This window comes from Pleurodeles waltl, chromosome 5 (genome assembly GCF_031143425.1).
Source record: "Pleurodeles waltl isolate 20211129_DDA chromosome 5, aPleWal1.hap1.20221129, whole genome shotgun sequence".
NCBI lineage: Eukaryota > Metazoa > Chordata > Amphibia > Caudata > Salamandridae > Pleurodeles > Pleurodeles waltl.
In genome coordinates this window covers 1,335,248,897-1,335,272,649 of record NC_090444.1, presented here as the reverse complement: position 1 = coordinate 1,335,272,649, position 23,753 = coordinate 1,335,248,897, and positions in this window count along the sequence as shown.

The following is a 23,753-nucleotide window of genomic DNA, read 5'->3' as shown; positions in this document are numbered from 1 at the left end:
TTTTGTATACATAGTAATACCTTTGCACTGTCTTTGTACCAGAAATGCCAAGGTGTGTTTGACCAAATGTATATCTGCACGATGTTGTCATTCAAGAGTCTATTACTGTTAGAAATGGGGTCTCTGGTTGGCAGTCAGTTTGCACTCTGTCCAACCAGGGACCCTCACTCTAGTCAGGGCAATGGAGATACGCACTTAGATAACCCCTGTTCACCCCCTTGGTAGCTTGGCGCATGCAGTCAGGCTTATCTCAAAGGCAATATGTAAACCATTTGTACCAACAGACACAGTAATACAGTAAAAACACTACAAAATGGACACCATACCAGTTTAGAAAAATAGGCAATATTTATCTAAATCAAACAAGACCAAAACAACAACAATTCAATAGACACAAGTCAAGATATGAATTTTAAAAATAAAAAGAGCCTTACTCCATAAAAAACAATGGAAATGTTGTTACACAAAGTACCTGGTTCGCGTAGAAAATGAAGCCACCCGGGTGAGGGTGTGTTGAAAAAGTCAGCAATGCATTGTTTTCTCACTCACAAGAAAGGCCGTGCATCGTTTCCCCGACTGGGCACCTCCGATCCGCCCAGGTTTACGTTGCTTTTGATGCCCAGCAATGATGCATGAGAAATCCGGCCGTACAGTGATGGAAAACCACGCTGTGAGGGGTTTGCATCATATTCAGCAGCCGCAAGTGGGTGTTGTGTTTTCTCCAGCTGCAATACAGGTGATGCGTCGATTTCCCAGCTGCGATGCAGGTGGTGCATCGATTTCAGCCACAAGGCATGCTGTTTTTACAGCCGTGTTGCAGGTGGTGCGTGGAAGGTTTCCCTGCACAGCGTCCTGTGCGTGGATTTCAGCTTCTCCTTTCAAGGGTCCCGGGACTAGATATGACACCACTTGGCAGGGCAGGAGTCTCAGCAAAGAGTCCAGGTGCTGGTAGAGGTTGTCTTTGATGGACTTCCAAACAGAAGACAAGCTCACTCCAAGCCCTTGGAGACACTTATAACAGTCCAGTCTCTGTCCTCTTTCAGGCAGAAGCAGCAACTGCATGCCAACCCAGCAAAACACAGTCACAGCCAAAGGGGCAACACTCGTCCTCTAGTTCTTCAGCTCTTCTCCTTGGCAGAGGTTTCTCTTGGTTCCAGAAGTAATCTGAAAATCTGGAGTTTTGGGTCTGTTACTTATACCCTTTTCTGCCTTTGAAGTATGCAAACTTCAAAGTAAAGTCTCTGTTGTTCACAAGATCCTGCCTTGTCCAGGCCTGGCTCCAGACTCACACAAGGGGCTTGGAGACTGCATTGTGTGCAGGCAGGCACAGCCCATTCAGGTGTATGTGACCATTCCTCCCTCCAGTTTAGCACAGATGGACCATCAGGATATGCAGGCTACACCCCAGCTCCCTTTGTGTCACTGTCTAGAGGAGATTCATAAACAGCTCAACTGTCAGTCTGACCAAAAGATGTATTTTTAAATTGTGAGTTGAGAGACACCAAACTCCAAATTTCTCTCTGCTCTCAATGGGATACTATACTTAAAGGATAGTTGAAGGAAGCTCCCATGTTAACCTATAAGGGAAACAGGCCTTGCAACAGTGAAAAATGAATTTGGCAGTATTTCACTATTAGGAAATGTAAAATGCATCAGTAAATATCCGACCTTTAACACACACTGCACCCTGCCCATGAGACTACCTAAGGGTCTACCTTAGGGGTACCTTACATGTATATAAAGGAAAGGTTTGGTCCTGGGAAGTGGGTACAATTGTCAGGTTGAATTGGCAGGTTAAAACTGCACACACAGACCCTGCACAGACACTGCACCCCAACCACAGCGCTCCCGCCAAACACAAATACCTCAACGCAATAAACACCCACACAGCCCCGCGCCCACCAACCGGCCCCACCACATAACACCTCTCAACCTGAACGCAACCCACAACAACACCACCACAACCCACAGCAACACCATTCTACGACACAGCAACAACACGCACCAAAACCATCTCAGCTGCCTGCTCCTAAATACACGCTCCTTACACAAACATGCCATAGAACTCTGGGACCTCATCACATCATACTCACCGGACATCGTCTTCCTCACGGAAACCTGGACGAACCACTCCTCAGAGCCAGACATAGCCACAACCACCCCTATGGGATACAAACTCCAACGCAAAGACTGCCTTAACAAGCCAGGAGGTGGCATTGCCATCCTGCACAAAGACAACATTAACACATGGACTTCCTAATCCACATTAACAACAACACCACCCTCAGAGGAACACTAATTTACAGACCCCCAGGACCACGCCCCGCCTTCTGTGACACCATCACCGACACCATCAGCATGCACACCCTCAACTCCACAAACTACATCCTTCTCGGTGACTTCAACTTTCACCTGGAGAACCTTCAAGACCACAACTCCTCCTTCCTCCTAGACAACCTCGCCAACCTAGGACTCAGACAACTGGTCACAGCACCCACCCATTCAGCAGGACACATGCAATCTTCGACTCAAGCCAACACATAACCTACACCCACACCACCGACCTCCACTGGATGGACCACCACTGCGTCCACTTCTCCTTCGCCAAACGCACCACCACCAACACACCACACCCTACCGCATGTGGGACAAGATCCATGCAGAATGCCTGAACTCCCAACTGACGCATAACCCCCCCACCCCGACGACCCCAACACCGCGGCCCACAACCTCTCTAAATGGATCACGACCTGTGCAGACACACTAGCCCCTTCAGAAAAAACATCACCGCCCGCAACAATAAGAACGCCCCATGATTCACCGCTGAACTCCAAGACTCCAAGCACAAATGCCGCCAAGCAGAGAAAGCCTGGCGACAAGAACCCTCAACAACCAATTTCTCCACCCTCAAAAACTCCATTCGCACCTACACCAACTCATACACACCAACAAAAGAGCACACCACAAGGAACCCATTGAAAACAACTCCCAAAACAGCAAAGAACTCTTCACCATCATTTAAGAGCTATCCAAACCCAAAGCCAGCAACATAGACCCCCACACACACAAGCCCTCTGCGACTCCCTCTCCAACCATTTCCACCACAAAATCCTGGACATACACAACAGCTTCATACCACACACACCCACCACATACGCCTCTCACCCACCCAACTCAGACCCTCCTCACACCCCCCCAAACCTACTTACCACCTGGGCCCCAACCACCGACGAAGAAACTGAAAAAAACATTAATTCCATCCACTCCGGATCCCCCTCCGACCCTTGCTCCCATCGCATCTTCAACAAAGTTAGCCCAACCATCGCCCCCAAACTCTGCTACATATTCAACACCTCATTCAACATCACCACCTTCCCAGACCTCTGGAAGCAGGCAAAAATCACCACACTCCTAAAAAAGCCCAAAGCAGACCCGGAAGACCTCTCCAACTACCGCCCCATCTCTCTCCTACCTTTCCCCGCCAAGGTCGCAGATTAACTAGTTAACGCCTGCCTATCCCACTTCCTTGAGAAAAACAACACACTCAACCCCTCTCAATCCGGGTTCCTCAAGAACCACAGCATGGAAACCGCCCTCATTGCATGTACCGATGACATCAGAACCAGAGTCGACAATGGCAAGACTGTCGCACTCATCCTCCTAGACCTCTCTGCGGCCTTTGACACTGTCTGCCACCACACACTCTGCATGCACCTCCACAACACAGGAATTCGACACAAAGCCCTAGACTGGCTCACCTCATTCCTCACCGATAGAACCAAAAAAGTCTGTCTCCCACCCTTCCACTCCACTGATACCAAAATCATCTGCGGAGTCCCCCAGGGGTCCTCCCTCAGCCCCACTCTCTTCAACATTTACATGACACCTCTCGCCAACATCCTCCAACTGCACAGAATCACCATCCTCTCCTACGCAGATGATACCCAACTCATTATCTCCCTCACCCGCAACCCCACCACTGCCAAAACCAACCTCCACACTGCACTCCTTGACACCGCCACCTGGATGTCAACAAATCATCTCAAGCTCAACTCCAACAAAACAGAAATCATCATTTTCGGCCCCAACAAAACCATATGGGACAACTCCTGGTGGCCCACCACCTTAGGCCCGCACCCACCTCCACAAACCACGCACGCAACCTCAGCATCATCCTAGACACCTCCCTCTCCATGACCCAGCAAATCAACACAGTCACCTCCTCCTGTTTCTACACACTCTGCATGCTGAAAAACTCCTTCAAATGGATTCCCACAGAGACCAGGAAGACCATCACCCACGCACTCAGCAGCAGCAGGCTAGACTACGGTAACGCCCTTTACACCGGCACCACACTCAAACTCAAATGCAAACTCCAGAGAATCCAGAACGCAGCCGCACGCCTCATCCTGAACCTCCCCCACCACGAACACATCACACCATACCTCAAATCCCTACACTGACTCCCCATAGACGAGAGGATCACCTTCAAGATCCTCATCCACGCACACAAATCCCTCCACAACACCGGCCCAAGGTACCTCAACGAAAGAGTGAACTTCCACACTCCCACACGACACCTCCGATCCGCCAACCTTGCACTAGCCACAATCCCCCACATCCAACGCACCTCGACTGGAGACAGATCCTTCTCCTACCTCGCCCACAAGACCTGGAACTCCCTCCCCACCAACCTTCACAAAACCCAAGCCCTCCTGCTTTTCAGAAAAAACCTCAAGACATGGCTGTTCGAACAGTGACCCCCCCGTAGTCCCCACCCACCCAGTGCCTTGAGACCCTCACGGGTGAGTAGGGCGCTCTATACATTTCTTTGATTGATGATTGATTGATTGCAGTGGCAGGTCTGAGCCATGTTTACAGAGCTACTCATGTGAGTGGCACAATTAGTGCTGCAGGCCAACTAGTAGCATTTGATTTAAAAGTCCTGGACACCTCTAGTGCACTTTACTAGGGACTTACGAGTAAATCAAATATGGCAATCATAGAAAAGCCAAATGCACATACAATTTACACAGAGAGCACTTGCTCTGTAGCACTGGTCAGCATTGGTAAAGTGGCCAGAGTCCCAAAAACAGCAAAAACAGAGTCCAACACACAGTCAAAACATGGGAAACAGAAGCAAAAAAGACAAGGAAGACCACGCTGAGGATGCCAGGTCTAATAATTACCCAATCCATCTTCTGGTCGTGTTAGCTATAACGACTTGCAACAAAAACCTCACCCAGGATTACAGTAAGACTAACACTTGCTAGTTACATCACAAGATACTTGTGCATATGAGACATACAGCATGCATGCACACATCCATCACATGGATATGCTGAGTGATAATGTGCAGCAAGGTGACATTAATAGCTGATGTGTGGGACAGACAGTAGGCTATGTAGAGGGACACATGCTATTACTTGAACTGCATGTGATGAGCCATGGAACGGTCCTCCAGGTATTTCCATTAGTCAAATTGGAGATCAATCCAACATCTCTGTTTGAGGTGAGGTAGCTGGGCAGCCTCTATTCATGTTTGAAATACCAAGGACATAGTAAGTCTATGTAGCAATGTACCTGGAGTTGTGCCCCTGCCATATCAGAGACACAATGTTGAGTCACAAAACATGTTTTTGCCGGATATTGCTAAACTTACCTAGGTTAATGGCCATGGAATCTAGCTTTTTGTTGTCTCCAGGAGGAACACAATTATTCAATTAATAGAGGCATGTTTACCATACCATGTGTACACAACAGCAAGGTTTAGCTTAGTATGTTTAGTTAGTTTGTGTATAGGTGTAGTTTATGAAGTTTTTCTATTAAGATGTGTATTACGTGGGGTGGGGGTTTAACATTTTGTGTTATCTTTGTAGAATAACCTAAGTTAAGGAAGTTTTAGATAGTGTTTTAGGATAAGGTAGTATAGTTTGGATGGCGTAGCTTAGTTTAGATGTAGTTTAGGTTATATAAGTCCGTTAGTGTAGTTTAGGTAGTTTTAGGTAGGATAGGCTTTATATTTACATTAAATACCAAGATTTTATACATACATGTCTACTTCATGATTTACTGCGTAGGAGTTATCATATCTCTTTAGGTTGTGTTAAGTGCACAAAGTAGGCTTTGCTAGCAGTTTGTAGATGTGTGACAAGGTGAAAGACCTATGGTGAGGAATCTGTGAAGTCTGGCATAGAATCACATGAGGGATCTACAAACACAGTTGAGCATTTTAAGTGGCACTATTGATGTGAATGGATAGACAAACAGATATTCACATTCTATTGCTCTTTGTGTGTGTGTGTGTCAAGCAACATGCATTCGAGGGATCATGATGTCAAACCATTGTCACTAATCAAGGAGATTTGGGGTCAAACACTGATGCCAGTCCCTTACACAGTCAACCTTGCATCTTTCACTTATCACAGCAGTCTTGTTTGCTGGCTAGTATCCATGGATGAGCTTCCCACTAGTGCTGTGACTTCATTCACCATTAACATTGACTGGATGCTACTTGTTGCACAACATGCTTGTGACCTTGGGTAACTACTTGATGGTCTACATACACAAATGGTTCACCAAAGTAATTCCCTTAGCCTATGTAGCTTTGTCCAAGGCTTCTCTATATACATGTCCCTTTGGGGAGTAGTTGATGTCTTTGGCTCACAAAAATCCACCATGTTCTACTTAGTTCAGACTCCAACTGACATGCACACACAGGTTGGACTTAGTGCATTCATTTACATGTGCAAACATTTGCAGGATCACAGTCACAGTTCTTATGGCAACAACTATAACAGTTTGTTTGAGCCATTGAATGTCCAGACAGAGTCCATGGGGGATACACTGCATGGGGCATGTGGAGGAGAGGATTGTTTCAGTGAGGAAGAGAATATTTTGTCAATAGGGAAGATAGACCACATTGACAGTCGATACATGGGTGAGATCCACAGATGGGACAGCAAATTGAGGACAGTACCAGTTGGGAATTACATTGACATAGGCATCAGTACTGGGCAAAGGAGGAACTGGCAATTTCGCACAGAGGAATGCTACCAGGGCAGATTTACATTGAAAAGAGGTAAATATACATATTACTTTCCTGATGTGTGTGGTGCTTCCTGTGAGGGGGGTTGTAGGTGATGGAGGCACACAAACATCAGGGGCTGAAGATGTAGATTTCCTGACCTACAGCAGCATTTCTCTGTGCCAACAAGTGAGGCAGCACTGCACTGAGAGGGGCCTGCTGGTATGCCAGCACAGCCCCAAGGTCGCAGTGGTAGGCACCCATTGTGGTGAAGTATGTGTCCTGCTTCTACTCCATGAAGAGCAGTTGTTTGTGCCTCTGCCTCATGACACCAGCAATGGCAGCCAGGGACTGAGTCCACAGAGCAATGGATAGGTGCTTCGCATGGTGGCCGAGGTTTCCTAATTGGGACAGAGGTACATCTGAACTGCTTCTTGTCTGCCCACCAGGGCTTAATTTGTGCTTGTTGTTCCCGGTGCGGAGCACCGGCACTTATTTTTGAGGGCCAGTGCTTAATTTTCTGCCTCACGCATTTCCGACGAGCCAAAGACACATATGGGAGAGACGGAGGAGGAGAATAACGAAAAGGTGTTATAATGGGAGCAAGCATGAAGCTGCATGAGTGAGCTGAAGGGGCAGGGAGGGTCAGTAAATGGATAGAAGAAGGCCGAGATGGCTTAAGGATTAGGCTGCCTCAGTATTCCATGCTCACACATTTAATTGCAGCAGCCACGTGTTTAAAAGGAGGGCTTTGGACACCAGCACATTTTTATTTACAAATTAAGCACTGGTGCCTGCTATGGTCTCCATCCTCAACTGCACCATATCTAGCATCTCCTGCTGTACTCTTACTGCATGACTTTGGAATTCTACTTAGAAGTCCTGGGCTGAGGCAGAGCTGACAGGTGGTGTTTGTTGGGTGATGGGTAGATCATCTGGAGACCCCGCAATGCTGTCAGCTCTTCCCGCCCCCGGTGATAGTGTGTTAGTGTGTTAAAGGAGGCCGGAATTTGCCAGAGGGTGCCTTGGTCAAGGGTTGGTCGGCTGTCATTCTCAAACAGATTGTCATAAAACAGGCAGCTGCTGAGGAGGTGTAGGTAGATCCTCTGCAATGAGAGAGAGAAATGTTAATGGTGTCCTATGTTAGATGTTGACATGAGTAATCTGATTGACCATCCGACTTGCTAATATTTGACTTTCAATACAACATCGATGCGCAGGATATGTTACACTGCACAAGATGCAGTGTAGTTGCATTTCACATGGCAGTAAATCTGCATTCTTAATACAACGACTGTGTGACAAGGTGAACTTTTTGTCTCATGGTACACAGGTCACTGGGCCTACCATTCCTGGACATTTGAGAATAAATCAGGTCCACTTCTGCCGTGCAGTATTTTTCAAGATACCGTTAGTGATTGTGTTTTAACATATTGACACCACTAATGTTCAGATTGCGCTTAAGTCACAGGGTGCCTGCATTCCCTGTGGCCAGTATTCAGCCCACTGCTCCTGTGCAGGTAATGTGGGTCTGGTCATTAATTTGTAATGATCCTACCATCTTGGTTTCACACTGTACACTATGGCCCTCTGCCTTGTTGTACTTTATTGCATGCACATTGTGCATTCATGTATTTTCAAAGGTTGATTTTGTAACACATATCCTGCACAACTCTACACACCAAACAACCTTGCTACACTGCCTTAATGTATGAGAGCGTGTACTCACCATGCATTTGATAATTCTGTCTACTCATTCAATTTGATTTGATACACCTTTCGCTGCATTATTGTGGGCAGTGGGTGCTGTGTATCACATCTGAGGGTATGGCACTGTCACACTAATTAGGTTGTAAGTACTGACACTCACCCCAGTTAATAATTGCCAGAGTTGGGTATCTGCATAGTATGGCACATCCTTCAACTCAGTCTCACTCACTTGTACATGTACATGCCCCCTCTGCCAGTCCTCATTTTGTGCCAGTGACTTAAATACAGCTACACAGTGATAAAGCACAGACCATACATTGGCTTTTACGTGCCTACAACACCAACAATACGTGTGACCATATCCAATGTACTGACATGTCTGGCTGTCATTGAGGGCTATGGGTCAAGCTGTGCCCCAAATGGGAGTAGTGCTGGAATTGGTGACATTTATCTACCCTGGTTTGCAACATAACTGGGTACATCTACCTGAGTCCCCAACCATCGCGGACTCCTGTCGATGTGGTGGTAGACTACTTTTTCATGTCCCTTGACAGATCCCTATTTCACATCCTCCTACTGAGACATATGTGGCATGGTGGGTTATTTGCCCTCAGACTCCTTACTGACACATGCTACATCTTCACCCAGGACCACATCACATGTAGGATAGTGTACCCCAATGGCTCTTCTCTGTTATCCCTTCCCAGCTGCAACACAAGTGTGACACTGTCAAACACAGCAGCGAATGTGTATTAGCTTGGCTACCTTGCAAGAACACATATCCATTCTGATCTCCTTGCTATGCAATGTCTCCCCATTCAGACACAGTGGTAGTTCAACCTACTCAGACAGCGTTTACAATGCACTGCACAACCACAGGCCCACCAGAGCCACACATCAGCTTTAGTTTCGACACATGTGGTCCTCTGATGTGCATCACTTGCATTAACCCTCACCAAATCAGATTTATTATGACATGAGGTCTGGTGGTCCCTACCATGGCAACTGACACCTGTGTGGTCTCACCGCCTGCATCAGGACAGCTGTGTGTATGTAATATAATTCCAGTTAATATACACATGACTCTTGTCAAGTTCCTATATGTTGATATTTCACATAACCCACACCTAATCCCCCTCTCTGGTGAGCTGTGTCTCCTCTGAAAAGCACATGCCATTGGTTTCCTTTACAGTGCATATTTGGGTTTATGGAGCCATGTAAGACACAGTGGCCTCATGGTCCAAGGTGGTCAGCATTGTTACCATTGGGTTGAATAGGGTTTGGATGCCCATGCTTGATGTGCTGTTTTAGTCCATGGGTCATCTTTTCATGCAGCTTCTGCCACAGGTGCATCACTTTTTGTGATACACCGGTGGAGCTGGCTGCAGACCCATATCAACAAGGCAACACTAAGTCACATTGCCTGGCTTTTCCTGACCTTGTAGATATGCAGTAAGGAAAGGTGGCAAAAATCACTGTGTTGTCTTACTCTGTGTTAGGGGGGCATACCATGGATGTTGCAATGGGTTTTCAAATGCAAAGCCCATGGGTTTTGTTGCATTCCTTGACCTACAAGGATCTGTAAACCGGGGAATGCGACCAAACCTTACACCTCCTCAGGGGAGCCGTAACAAGAATTAATATATTTTTTTATCCTTGTTTTTTCCTCTTTCTATGTGTGCCGCATTTTGCAGCACACATAGGAAGAGGACAAAGCCTGACATAATCGTTTATGTGCAGGAAGGTGTCCCTTCCTGCACAGGGACAATCCTGTCTGTGATGCAGGCATCCTTGCAACACGGTGCAAAGAAGCTTGCAGGGCTGTGAGCACCAGCACAGGGGGAGAGGACAGGAATGCACGTTATCTTGTAGATAGGGCGCATTCCTTCCCTTCCCATTCAGGACAGGGCCGTGCAGCAAGGAGGTTTGTAGTGCTGCCCTGCACCACTTACTTTGTGAATTGTCCCCATGTTTTTGTAGTTGGTACTGTGGGGCTTGCAGTTTTGGTGACTCCTGTTGTGCATTCTGTTACACATGCCAATATACAAATGTGGACGTGGACTGGTGCTGCACTTCACACATGTAATGGATAAACTTGATGGAGCATGACTGAGCGGTGCAACCTGTAGCTGGGCAGAGCGACTGACATTTCTGAGTCATATAACAGGACACAATCAAGATTCCTGTCCTTTGCCCTGAAGATAGCACAGAGGAGCACTGGGACATAGCTAGCTGCCCTGCACAATTTGACATTTTTGCCCACATTGCCCCTTGTTAATATTTACCCTTTGTCTGGGGTTGTTTCTCGTGTGCTGCACTGTCATGTCCTGGTACTCCCGCCACTAACTCATCTGGGATGACAGTTACCATCCGCTCCTTCAAGGAATCCAGCTCCTCCTGGGGCACTCAGCTCCCTCCTCCAGTCTGCATTGCTGTGTTCCGAGTGTTGGCCAGTTTCTCCTTTGTCCAGTGCTTAAAATCATGCCAGCACTTCTTGCAGTTGGTGACAGTCCTTTTCGTTTGCCTCACATGGTTTATCTTCTCCACTATAGACTGCCAAAGGGGCTCTTTCCTCCCTAAGGGCAATTTAGAGGTAACAAAAAGCTGATGTTGGTGTTCTGTTACCTCAGTGATCAAGATGCAGTTCTCCTCAATGAAGTTGCACTTCCTCTTCCTCTTCCCCTGGGAGTCTGTCTGGACATCCTGGCTGGTGTTGGGGTTGTTATCTTTGCGTCTGCTGCCTGCTCCCTGCTCCATGTCTTTATTCTATAGAGTGTGCCATTTTTTAAGAAAGCATCATATTTTGTACTTTTTTTAGCATTCCACACTCAAACTTGACACAGGGCCAATTAACATCACTTTATGTGATGCAGGTCAGCCCTGTGTCAGTTTTGCAGTAGAAGCCTAGGATTCCCTTACGGCATGGTGCACACAGATGTGTAATTTTTTTGACCCAGCCAGGATCATTACGCGATGGTGCACTGACTGTAAATACGACGTATCCATGGCATAGGATTCTGTCGTACCGAAGCGCAAGTTATTTTGATGCATCGCTAACACAAAGCAACAATGCATCATTTCTTGTAAATGTGGCCCATAATATCTTCTGTTGCTAGATTTTCAAACCTTATATAACGCTCACTGAGTGCCCTCAAGGCAGATTCAATGAGCTCAATGCTTAATTTGAGACTGTAGTTTCCAGTGCTTGGCACCAGTACTTGTCAATACCAGCACTTATGGCAGTCTGCCACATGGTAGCTCTCTTTATCTAACCTAAAGAAGAGTACAGCAGTTGTTTATTAATTTGATATAGCCTAAAATGGCTAATATCTGCCTCCCAGGCCATTCTTATAGCTTTGGGGGCTTGGAATAGTCAGAAATGCCACACTTGGAGGAGTTTTATGCATACTAGTTCATAGTAGTACTGGCACTGGCAGAGCTGGAAGGGGCAATGGGCTAGTGCAAGCTGCTGTGGCCTCCTGATGAGGGCCCCTTCACTTATTTTTTCACAAATCAAGCACTGGATAGGTTGTAAAAGAAAAGGTATTCCAGAATATCCCAGTAAAAATAGGCTTCATCATAATGGCAGCCCCAAAGTACTTTACAGAACATTACTATTGTCAGGCCTACTAGACACATGTGGCATGGATAATCAAATTATACTGCAGGGTTATCTAAACTAAACAGTAAAAAAGACAAGTTTTGCAGCTCAGTTCCATGCAGTATTATGTGTCCATGTGAGCTAGAAATAACATTTTTGTGAAATATATAAATTATATGTCAAATTATTTGGCATTCGCAGTTAAATCCATAATGATGTAGTAAAAGTTGCAGCCACGGAATCGCACATATCCACTAACCCTCAAATATGTCCATTATTTTATCAACCCTATATTCATAAAAGTTAAATGAAACCTAAACATTCTAATTCCAGCCATTCCTCACTGTTAGCTTGTACATTGCTTTATAGCGTGGACTGGATTTCAGAGTAACTGAAAAAGACGTAATGTTTGGAAAGGAGAGAAGCTGTTTCCTCACGTCTCAACATTATTTTTATCAAGAAAAAACTTTCTGGTGCTGAAATCAGAAGGATTTCCTTTGATAGTGTGCTTGAAGTGAATGGCTTGTCAAGTAAACTAAATCGGTTGACGTAGCTTTTTTAATGACTCTCTGAGATTTTTTATTATCTACCATGTGCAACATTTAGGGGCAGGCCCTTGGCACAACTCCCCGTTGCCGGACAACATTCACTCTATATGGCCATCAGGCAGTCAAGTAGAGACTTCCCTTTCCCTCCCCCCCAACGGTGTTTATGAACCACCATGTGGGTTGAGATCCATACAGACTTGAGAGCCCTTGCAGGGTTCACAGACCTCGTATTGAAATTGTGAACCCTATGAGAGGTCCAACAAGGTTCCAAGAGCCCTCACTGTGGGTTTGCAGACCATGATCCATGGTTCGCAAATCTCAAGGCTTCACTGTGGGTTTACAAGCCCTGCAGCAAAATCTATTTTATGTTTCTTTAAAGATTTGGGGACTGATTTAGATCTTAGTGGATGGAAAACTCCATCACAAACTTGACGTATTACGATCGCTAAAGGATATAGTAGGATCTAAATACGGTGGATGGGATGTGACGGAGTGTTCCCCTCCACCAAGATCTAAATCATGTCCTTTGTTCCTTGATGATTCCATTGCAGTCACTAGCTAGCCCATTACAGCCCCTTTATTATTCTTTTCATGGAGTGGGGACAGTGCCCGTTGTTTGGTGTGCCAATCAGAGAGTGTCCGGTGTGGAGACCTAGCTTTGGATCCATGGATCAGAAATGCATGATGGGTGAAAGAGTCAGATCAATTGTTTTTACGAATGTAGTCCATGGGTGGTCCATAAACCTAGGTTCATGGACCATCCATGGACTATTGGTCCAGATATTGCTAACTTTTTAACCCTATCAAGCATACCCTGAAACATTCTTGTAAAGCTAATATCTCAAAACCTACTGAACAGAATTACCACACCAAACAAAGGCACTTCAGTGAGTAAAAATCAACATTCATACCATGATTGGTGAAATCCTGATCAGTATTAATTTGTGTAGCAGTGAGCAAGGATACCTATGGGAGTTAATTTGGAAGTGTCACTTTTCTGACTATTCTTTTGCTTCTATCCTTTTGACGGATATGCACAAAATTTACACTGCGGAACTGAATGCATTTTTAAAAAGTTTTGTGCACAGTCATTGAATGGCACCAATGGTATTTTAAGCAAATAAAAAAAGTTTTCCAATGGCATTTTCATAACTACTAACTGAGTATCACCAGTATGTGCAATATGTGCATTTGATTTCTACATGATTATATACTGGAAATGATAAGCAGATGAACGGGTGTATAAACAGCAGGTTAGCCAATACAGTTCATGCTCTTGTTAATCTGTCTTTGCTTCCTGTGATCTATGTAAATTTCTGATGCTTTAGGTGTTTAAGCAGTCATTCTTTGGTTTTGTAATTAAACCATTTTGTTCTTTTAATGTGAATTTCCATGTGTTATCGCTATTGATTTCTTGTTCAAGATTAATAGCAGATCCAATTCTTTTCATGTAGTTTCCTCACCTTACTGTTTCTGTTTCTTGTGCTTGTTGGCAAATCCAAGCATAGGTCAGATTTTTAAAATAATTGAAAACTATTTCAATCTGCTGTTAGTTGTAATACATTCTCTGCACAAGTTCTCTGTTTCCCTGTTCTGCTCAGCCAGTGTATGATGTAATTAAATGTTGGTGAGACACTGAAGGAGTGGACAGTTAGAGAGAATGGGCTAAGCAGAGAGGATGCAGGTCCTGAAGGGGTTTTCCCTTAAGTAACCTGTAACCTAACTTGTAAACTCTTCCATAAACCTATAACTTGCTGTCCTACATGACCTGGCTATCTGACTCCTACTTATGAAGAAAGAACTATTTAATCACAACAAAAACTGATCATGTTTGAGAGCAACTGATGTTTTTTCCTGTGCCGTATCTCCGTTTTTTACATTTAATAGGCAGCTAATATGCTAAAGCTTTTGATATGTCTTAACCCACAGCAAGACTTGTGAAATATGGCCATTTTCATTAATTGGTTGGATTTTCTCAGTCGTATATGAGGATTTGATTTTCCTTCACCAGGAAATGACAAAAAATCGTAAGAAAGTTGTAAAGCATTTGAATAAAGACTTGCAATGTTTTTATATTGCTGAAAGTTTAGCTAACTCTGACAGTAATGATTTTTACTTTTTTAGAATCCCAATTTCACTTTTTACGTAATTAAGCTTTTGTGTACATTTGAGTTATGCAAAACAATGACCAAGCTCGTATTCTTAGCTGAAGAGTTGAATAATTTCCACCCAGATCTCAGTGTGCCTCTTACAGGAACAGCTTAAGGAACAGCAAAGGGAAGAAAAAGAACTTTGTGGGACCGCTACTTTCGTCTAATGGACTGGACTTTTGTCAGGCTTTACCAACTGACATAACCATATAAGGGGCTTTGTGCTACTTCAAAAACATCTATAATCTTTGTTGGAAAATGGGTTATTGGTAAGGGCAGGTAAGTACCTACACTTAGCAATAGGCCACTAACCTCCACTTAGGTCCAGTTAGGTCTCAGTAAATTAAACCTAGCTCAACCCTTGGTAGCTTGGCAATGAGCGACAAGGCTTAACTTAGGAGACAAAGCGTAAAGCATTCAAATATCACAAAACAGTAATTAAATAAAACACAGGAAACAGTTTAAAAATCCAAAATCAATTTATAAAAATTTATTACGTTTTTATCCTTAAAATGGCACCAAAACGAATAAAATCAGATGAGGGGAACCGGAGATATGAATTTTTAAAGAATTAATGCTTTCTAGCGCATAGAAGCAACTAGCGCTCAAAGGGTTAAAAAAGGTCACACTGGAAAGGAACAAAGTCCAGAGTTCAGGCCACCCATGAGGTAACACTGTCACACTTACTTTAAGAAGTATTTGATTCAGGAAAGTGGTTCACAGCACAAGCCAAGGGTTCAGAGGCTCTGGTGTGCCTCCTGTGATCTGGGACTACAACTCCCACAATGCACCTCTTCAACTTATGGAGTTGCTCCAAACGTCTCCAAACTTCTGGATCTTCTTCCAGAGGTCCTTTTTGTGTCCTTGAAGTGTCCACAACTTGATCCAAGTTTCCAGAAGCTCTGAGTTGCTCCTTGGGAGCTGGGACTACAATTCCCAGAATGCACCTGGTCAGAATCCTCAAATGGCCACTGGAAACTGGTCAGCTGGGCTCGGTTTGCAGGACTTGATGCAGGGGACTCTGGGCAGCATCTTTGTACCTTTAGCAAACAGGGAGTTCCTTCTTGAAGCAGTAGAAGACAGGTAAAGTCCTTTTAATGGTGAAGCCCAAGTGTGCTGCTGGTGCAGTCCTCCAGAGTGCAGTAGCCAGGTGCAGGTCAGGGGTCCAGCAGGGCAGTCCTTCTTCTCCTGTAGTTCTTCCTTGTTGGAATCTGATAGAGATCTGAGGTGTTGGCGCAGGTCTGCCAGTTTTAACCCTGCTCCTGGGTGAAAAACAGAGGGGGTCCTGGTTTTCCAATCAGGTGCAAGGTCCGTCTCCTTGTGATGACCACTTCCTGGGAAGTGTGGCAAAAATCAATCCCAGGGAGCAACATTCCTCAAAAATCCATCGTGGCTGAAAGTGATTTTTGGAGGTTACATCTGGCAGAGCCCACCCACTGGTGTGGCTAAAAATCCTAAACACACCCCTCTCCTGCCCTCTCCTAATCTAATTAAGGGGGCACCTAATTGTCTGGGTTTGCAGGATGTGAGGGTGTTGCTGGGTTGCTCCAAATGTCCTACTCTGCCTTAGAAGACCAGTATGGCAGCCCTCCCCCTTCCTGCTGCACCATCTGCTGAGGGGAGATCTCCTCCCCCAGGCACATCTCTTTGTGTGGAGCCACGCCACTTCACACCTCATCAAGGCAGCTTGGCCAGGCTGCCAGAGGCTGGTCAATCAGAGCACAGCAGCAAAAACACTGCAGGGCTGAAGTTGGCAACTTTTCAGGTAAAGTTTAAAACTCTTTACCTGAACAAGTTATATTAAATCCCACAACTGGAAGTTGTGAGATTTATTATAACAATTAATTTTATACCAAACGTCTGGTATCTGTTACTTAAGGGGACTTTTAAAATTAAAATAAAGTCTCCCCATTCTAGCCTATTGAGGCCATTCACTATAATGAGGGAAAAACAAATGTGGCTGCTTTACCTCACCAGGGCTTATAAAACTATTTTATAAGGTCACTGCTTATAGGTACATGGCACCCAGCCCTAGGGGCACATAGGGCACACCTTAGGGGTGACATATGTAAAAATAAGGTAGTTTAAGACTTTGGAACTACTTTTAATTCCAAAGTCGAATTTGCATGTAACTTTAATTTAAAAGCAGTCAGCAAGGCAGGCCTGCCTTTAAAATGACACTGGGCACCTCAGCAGTGCACCTATGGGGGCACTACCTATGCTGGGGTCCCTAAACCTCCATGCCCTACCATATACTAGGGACTTATAGGTAGGTTGACTTAGCCAATTATAATTTGCCTAATTTGCATACTGATTTTACACAGAGCACAGGCCCTGGGACTGGTTAGCTGTACCCAGGGCACCATCAGAGTCAGGAAAACACCAGCAAAAAGTGGAAAATGGGGGCAAAAAGTTAGAGGGCCTCTGCAATCAACCCTGTTCTCTCACAATCCTACATCTTTTTAAGTATCTCCTGCCTCAAATCTGAATGTGGTGCTAAACAGCACTTTGGGACACCAGCAGCACAAAACAAAATTAATTTGCTATGAGTGAGGAACTGGACTGTAAATGAGTGGCACAGCAATATATGCACAACAACACATAGAAAGACAGGATTTGTCTTTACGGAAAAGGTAGAAAGTATGTTTCAATCAGATATCCTTGGATAAGGCTGGTAACTGTGGTGCACAATAATAAGAATTCCTGCTTTCAGGTTCTGCACTTGGAGTGAGTAACTGTTTCAGAGCTAGAAATCCTCTACTGCAGCAAAGTTGGAAGCCACAGCTGGGCAGGGCTCCACTAGGTCAGATACCTTTTGCATTTGGTAATAGTGAAGATTTGCGTCTTGTGGAAAACAATCAGAGTTGTACAGGCCAGAAACTTTTGCCCGCCCAGGTCTTGAATTTCTCAAGTAGCCTGAGTACCTAACCTATTCTTACGGAGGTCAAATAATTAGAAGTTGTAAATTTGGTTCAGTATGCTGCTGTTTTAGGGCCAGTGATTAGTCTCCATTTCAGATTTCAGCTTTATCTTCACATTTATTTCTGATGGTGACTTTTTACATATTTTTCCACTAACACAAGAATGTTCTACATACACATTTTTCCCTGGAAGGCATTGTCCCAATGTAGTCTGCACATTTAGTACAGGGTTGTACAATCGGAACACATTGACCTTATTTTCTCTTTCCGTGCTCATTAGGAAACAACCTTTTCATGCTAAACAGACCAGAGCAGCTGTTCTGCACCTCTGTTAGAGTGCAACAATGATAGTGTTTTATTATATAAAAGCATCCATGCTGGGGAGAGGAGCAATCCATGCTAGGAGTATTATGGCATTGTTGTGAACTGTGACTGAGATGCTGCCCTGCTGACTCAGGCCTTCATCCTGTAAAGGAAGCTAGCCTGAACACTTAGATTGGTTTCCTGACATCTAAGACAAAGGTATGGGGGTTAGAGTATTCCAATTGATCACGCAGAGGGTACTCACACTATAGTCCCTTTGGTAGTGTTAGTAACAGATAGGAGTGAGGTAATATTAGTAACAAATAGCATGGTTGAATTGTTTGTATTGTTCAACATCTTATTAATGTTGATTGCAGTAACATGCCTCATTTGTCTAATATTTGCAGCTCATGCATTCTTTGCAACAATACAATCATTTCAATAAATGTTCTGAAAATGCCCTTTCATATCTTTGTTGTGTGTGCCTTGGGCATGCAAGAGTAACAACCCAGAAGGGTTAGATCTGTTTTCACGAGTTCCTTAAGAATTAGAGTGGTCATCTTTGAGGTTACCAAAAACATCTATTACTCGGGTAAGGTGAGGGGTTAGATGTGGTACTGTGAACTGGCTGAAACAAACCAACATTTACTAATGATGTATGTAGACTAAGGAACTGATTTAGATGTCGTCAGAGGGAATGCTCTGTCACAAATGTGACGGATATCCCGTCCACTGTATTAGGATCCCCATTGGATAGAATGGAATTGTAATACAGTGGACAGGATATTCGTCACATTTGTGCTGTTCTTGTTGACATAAACACAGTCCTATTAATCTCCTACGATCCATATAACATGGCACTACCAGTGTTCTAGGTCAGGTACGTTTTTAATGGTCTTCTGAGTAGTTTCTTACATGTGCCCATGTCTACTTTTACACCTTTTTACAGAGATGTCCATCGTGAAAAGGATTCATACTCCTCTGCTTAACAGGAGGCACCTATTTATATCTGTAGGTTGTTCAAGCTAGAAGGTTTTAAAAAGATTACCCAACTACAGAGTTTCCTTTCTTAGAATTCCATTCACTAAATATGGTGCAACCAGTGAATACTCCTGTTTATTGTAGAAAGACAGTAACGGCACATTTAACTGCACATGGGCTCCCAAAGGCGGTGGAAATGTTACCTTCATGGCTGAGGTGCACATAGCTTATGAACGTGAAGTGTTTCATTCCTGGGTTAATTTTCCAGCTGTCAATACCAACAGGCATTCATTTGACACATACACTGCAGCTCTAGTAATAGTTGCTCTAAATCTTATGAATATTTAGAAATAGTATTAACATATCAAGAATATCCATCAAAATTGGTTCCAAGGTGCCCTCCCACATACAGTCCGCCATGTAAGTCTGGGTTCTATCAGTAATGAGGAGCACCCTGGCCAACATTGGCAGGATATACACCATATCCAAATGCACAACAATTACATCAGGTTGACACGCTTGGGCCCTGATTTATACATTTTTTGTGCCGCATTTGCGTCATTTTTTGACGCAAAAGCGGGACAAACTTACAAAATATAATTGTATTTTGTAAGTTTGCACCGCTTTGGCGTAAAAAAATGACACAAATGCTGTGCAAAAAAAGTATAAATCAGGGCCTTGCTCTTTTAAACCACCTAGTTATACTATGTAGATGTCTAATGCAGTTTGTTATGCATACAAAAACTATTGCCCCAGCAACAGTTCTTCAGGTTGGACAGCCACAGTTAACTTTGCCTGCTGTTAGTCCAGTTACTATTAATGACATTATGGGTAAAATCCCCACCAAATGAGAGGAAATTCTGTTTTCGATTGCACAAAAAAAAAATCAGCTTGAATCAGTGTTTCCCCACTGGGAACTTCAATTCTCAGTATGTCTCTTCTACTTACTATGATCCCCACTGCCATATACCATTACACATGCTACCCCATCAGTTGCTGTTTTTCCTGAAGTGCTAAAGCAAATTCAAAATGAACATAGGATGTCCCTTGCCCTAGATTTTGGGATGAAATTAATTGGCAAATTTTCCACAGTTTCCTCAATAATTTTATTTTTTTATAAAAGGGAGGCATCCTCTTTGATGATATGCCAATGCCTTGCGCTGGATCCTGTTGTGAATCAGGAACAAAAGCTACCTAAAATTATTTCTGAGACCTATACATCTATAGGACGGGGTAGTTTAAGAACCAGTCCTGGTAAGCAACAAATTAAAAACACAATCTGATACAGACACCGCCAAGAAGACACTTGAGTATCCTGAAAATTGCTGGGATAAAAATAAAAATATAGAGAAAACTAAAACATGGAGTGGACCTCTGCAATAGGAGTCCACTTACAGAAGTTATAATTTACGTAACCATGGTACAATTAAACATCCTGATAAGTATCAGTATTCTGATACATGACCTTCTCATTCCTTTCAGGACTCTTAAGACAAAACGTTAGAGGAAGTGGGATTAGGCGAACGCAGACAAGAAGAGCATGTGAAACTGATCACAGACTCACAACCCTCGTCCGAACTCATCATAAATTCATAGGCACTGTATAACACTGACAATGCTTCCAGCATTTTAGGAGATATTCTGAGATAGCCAAACTACAGATCCAAAGGAAAACACACTTCTCTGTACATGTTTCTTTAGTGCCACAGTCAAAGGTCTAGTCCAACAAGACTTGTTGACTTCTGCTTCAAAACAGCCCTTTTGGCCAGGATTTCCTGTGAATTTTAGGGGCCACTATCCCTGACCCGTTGAGAATCACCTCCAGAATTTTAAATACACAGGAAAGTAGGATAACATGAATCAATCCTCTAACAGGCCAACAGTTAGCAGACTTACCCTTCCTCTTCTTCTTGCCTCCTCCAAGTCCAGTAGTAATCTGGGTTCCAGATGGCATGAGACCAACGTATAGCAGTAGATCAGGGAGGTCAGTCTTTCTTCAATAAGTTGGTTTGTTTGGCCCTTTCCAACTTTTTCAGATGTTCTTCAAACTCATAGCTAAATCAGTCCGAGAAGCCATATTTCAAACATTTTCCAAGATGACAGAAAGCTGTTTCAGCTGCTGAATTTCTTCCAGCCTCTAAATGTACTTGTCTTTTAAAAACACCCCTCTCCATAGTAGTGAAGGACTGGGGGTGAACTGGTGCTGTGTCCCTGTCACCTCCCTGGGTGAAGGGAACCAGCATAGCTGGGAACAGGCCAACTTCAAAAGTAGGCCAAAGCTATATCTTTGCATTCCTATAAGCTGAAAATAATGCAGGCTTCCTGTCAGTATTGGGTTTGGTTCTTCAGATTACTGTATGGTTATTTCATGTGATTAACCTCCAGTATCATCCTGCAGTTGCCCAACTGAAGGGCAGCTGCTCCACAAGGCACTTTATCCCAGACTTAAGAGGGCCTAGAGCAAAGGTCTTCAAATTGTGGGTCGTGACCCCCGCGGGGGTTGAGGAGTCATTGGAAGGGGTGCGTGCATTCCTCAGCCACTTCTGCCTCAAATCCAAAAGGTCTTTGTGTTGGAAAGCGACACCTGTTTTGGGACGGTTAATTTAGATAGTTTATAAAGCTTCAGCTGAATTGTCATCCAGTAAGTCTCCTGTTAAGTGAATCTGAGAGAGGGACAGACTTTCCAGGGTGCCTGCTTGCCTGAAAGAAATAAAAATATGCCCTAACAGTTAATCTGCAAATGCAAACCGTAATCTGAAAATGTAAAGGATGCTTGGGAGCCGGTACTGATCTAATCACTGGAAGCTTTGTGATGACAAAGATTGAGGGGCAGATTTATGGAAAGTGGTGCTGCACCGAGTGCTAGACTAGTCTAACGTCAAAATGTTGGAGTTAAAGTCATTTTTGGATGCGTGAACCAACCTTGCATCAATGAGATGCAGGGTGGGTGTTCCCATCCAAAAAATGACTCTAAGGCCCAGCGCCTTATTTATCCTCCCCTGCAAAAATGGTACACGGGAGGGAGGCAGGCCTAAATAATGGCAGCAAGCCAGCTTAGCGCCATTATTTAATGCCTGGGTCAGGGCAGGCATTAGGGGACCTGTGGACCCACTTCCATGGTCAAACGCAATGGAAATAGCCCACAGGTGCCCTTCCCAAACCCCAGGAACGCTCCCACCCACACCTGAGGGACACCACAGGATGAGGGACCCCATCCCAGGTAAGTAGAGTAAGTGGAGGTAAATATATTTATTTTTTTCAAAGTGCCATTGGGAGCCCTGAAATGGGTCCTCCTCCATGCACTGGGTGCAATGGCCATGCCCAGGGGGCCCTTGTCCCCTGTGCTGGCAAATGGGGTGGTGAGCATGACTCCTGTCTTTTATAAGACAAGAGTCATGTGGTATGGATGGTTTTGCGTCAAGGAATGACACTAGGCTGTTTATAGACATTTTTTTTACTCTAACCAGCCTAACGTAATTTTTTGGTACAATACCCCCTCCTCCCATACCTCCACCCCTACTGACTAACGTAATTTTCCATGACGCTAGCCCACCCTTTGTGCCGGATTGCGTCCTTCCATTAATTTGACGCCTGCCTGGTGTCCCATAATGCGCAAAGGCCGTTTTGCATCAAAAATAATAAATCTGGTCCATTATGTCCTTATCCCACTTCCTGTTTACTATTAACACTATACACAGATAATCCCCAGTAAAATATACTCAAGGCCCAGCTGTCCATGTGACCCAGACATTTTATTGTCAATGACAGTATATTGAAAACAGTTTGGCCCTCATTACGAGTGTGGCGGTCTTAAGACCGCCACACTCGCTGAGGCAGTCGGACCACTGCCAAAGTGCCGGTCCGGCCTCCACATTATGACCGTGGCAGAGCCTCCACGGTCCGACTGCCGGCACAGCCAGGTTGCCGCCAGTCAACAGCCTGGTGGTGCTGGCAGTCTTAATCAATCAGGGCAGGGCTGCAAGCAGTACTGCCCTGGGGATTACGAGTTCCCTCTCTGCCGGCTTTTGCATGGTGGTTCCACCGCCATTGAAACACTGGTGGATACGGGGTGCCAGGGGCTCCATGGGGGCCCCTACACTGCCCATGCACTTGGCATGGGCAGTGCAGGTCCCCCCAAGGACAGCCCCGTTGTGCTTTTCACTGCCTGATTTACAGGCAGTGAAAAGCGCAACGGGTACTGTCACCCCCGACGCACCGCAACATTGCCGTCGGCTCGATTACGAGCGGGTGCCAATATTGTGGTATGTTTTCGCTGGCCCAGCGCGACACTCATAAGAGAGCTAGTGGGCGGCAAACCGTAGTGGTGGTTCTCCATCCTTAAGAGTTTGGCGGGCATCCTCCGCAGTCTGCAAAACTCAAAATGAGGGCCTTTGTTGATTGTATAAGGGATCTAGTTTAATGTCTGAGACTAATTCAACCACCGTTTAAAATGTGAAGTTAAGCATGAAATTATAAACTATAAGAAACAGCCTCCTTTGGTCAATGAAACGG